The sequence below is a fragment of the Urocitellus parryii genome, chromosome 5 (genome assembly GCF_045843805.1).
Source record: "Urocitellus parryii isolate mUroPar1 chromosome 5, mUroPar1.hap1, whole genome shotgun sequence".
Lineage (NCBI taxonomy): Eukaryota > Metazoa > Chordata > Mammalia > Rodentia > Sciuridae > Urocitellus > Urocitellus parryii.
The window spans coordinates 119,635,040-119,637,013 of NC_135535.1; the positions used below are offsets into that span (position 1 = coordinate 119,635,040).

At 39.0% G+C, this 1,974-nt stretch overlaps 1 pseudogene; it reads right to left on the minus strand.

The window, feature by feature from the left end:
- Positions 1 to 712: 712 nt before the first annotated feature.
- Positions 713 to 1,746, minus strand: LOC144254950 (lys-63-specific deubiquitinase BRCC36 pseudogene; annotated as a pseudogene).
- Positions 1,747 to 1,974: the final 228 nt, after the last annotated feature.

Sequence of the window (1,974 nt, forward strand, 5' to 3'; positions counted from 1 at the left end):
CTTGCCATCCATATACCCTCTTTGATGAATGTTTATTCATATCTTTGCTCATTTTCTAATTGGACTGTTTTTTTACTGTTGAGTTTTGAACGCAATACTCCAAATTGATCAGATATTCTATGGTTTGCAAATAATTTCTCTCAATCTGTAGCTTGTATTTTATTCTTCTTAAAAAATTTCTTACAAAAAAAATTTCTTACAGAATCAAACTTTTTTTTTAAAGAGAGAGAGAGAGAGAATTTTAATATTTATTTTTTAGTTATCGGCGGAAACAACATCTTTGTATGTGGTGTTGAGGATCGAACCCGGGCCGCACGCATGCCAGGCTAGCTCGCTACCGCTTGAGCCACATCCCCAGCCCTAGAATCAAACTTTTTAATTTTGATGAGGCTTAATATAGAAACGTCTTCTCTTATGTATTGTGCTTTTGAAGTGAAGTTGAAGAACTTTTCTCCTGAAGATTGTTCTCTTGTTTTTTTTTTTTTGTTGTTGTTGTTGTTTTTTTAACTAATGTTTTGCTTTACATATTATATTTAAGTCCATGATACATTTTGAGGTAACTTTTATATAGAATTTTTAGTGAGGTTTAGGTTGAGGTTCTTTTTTTTAAAAAAAATGTGTATTCAATTGCTTCAGCTTGATTTCTTCATTGAATTGTCTTTGTTATGTTTGTCAGATTAGTTTGGCATATTTTGAATATTCGTATGGGTCTATTTCTAGGTTCTCTTCTGTTCCATTGTTTTATGTGTTTATCCCTCTGGCAACACTTTAACATCTTGATTACTGTAGCTTTCAGTCAGGTAATGTGAGTCCTCCAACTTTTTCTTCATCAAAATTGATTTAGCTTAATTAATTTTATACTGGATATTTTCTTCTGTCCCCATTTGTCTCCTCCTTTATTCTAGGGAGTAAAGTTCTTGCATAAGTTCTTCTTTTTCTTGTTGTAACTCCTGCAAATGCTGTTGGTTTTGCTCCAATCTATCCTCCAACCACTGTAGGAGAGGCCCCCTGACTGCAGATTCTTGGTAAACACTGAACCATTATGGATCTTGGTTACTGAGTCCAGATGTGTAAGGCTGTGAATCCTCCTATATGCATCCTGTTCCTCCTGACAAAGGATCTTGGGCAGCTCCACTGCTGATTCAAGGCATACTTTTCCAATGGTGACATGGGGTACAATATGGATTGGAATTTCAATTCTTTCATACTCTGAGCTCTTTTGGGCCTGTATGGATTGGAAGCAAGTGTAGAGTACCCGACCAGTCTTTGTGTTTTTATCCTCTATGAAACAGGAAAAAATAAGTCCTACAAAACCTTGATCCATCATCTGGTACATGGCTTGAGTGCGAACATCAACATGTGAAGGCCAGACAGTTATATGAGGATGGGAATGATACCAGCCCACAACTCTCATGGGGCGACCTGTTAATTCAGCCAATCTCTCTGCTTCTGTTGAGGCCGCAGATAGCTGCTCTGGAGAAATTTCTACTCGGTCCTTCCTCTTATCAGAACGTCGCAAGATGATGACAGAATGAATATGAACAATTCTGACGGTTCAACCTTTTCAGCAACTGTGCGCATTTCAGTTCCGGTATATGCAAATTTGGAGTCACTCCTCCCCATACACAGTCCCATCACCTCCTCCTTTTCTGTGCTCAGAGCTTGGTTGAGACAAACTAGGAAAGCCTCAAACTAGGAAAGCGTCTGATGAACCGCCTGCACTGCCTGTACCACCTGCACCGCCATCTTGATCCGACCCTGTTCACGTCCGCCTCGGGCCCACTCTGGCCTGACCAACCTTTTAAATTTTCTTTTGGGATTGAATCCAGGGACATTTTATCACTGAGCTACAGCCCCAGCACTTTTTTTTTTTTTTTTTTTTTTTTGGTACTGGGGATTGAACTCAGGGGCATTTAACCTTTGAGCCACATCCCCAGCCCTTTTTGTATTTTATTTAGAGACAGGGTTCCTCTG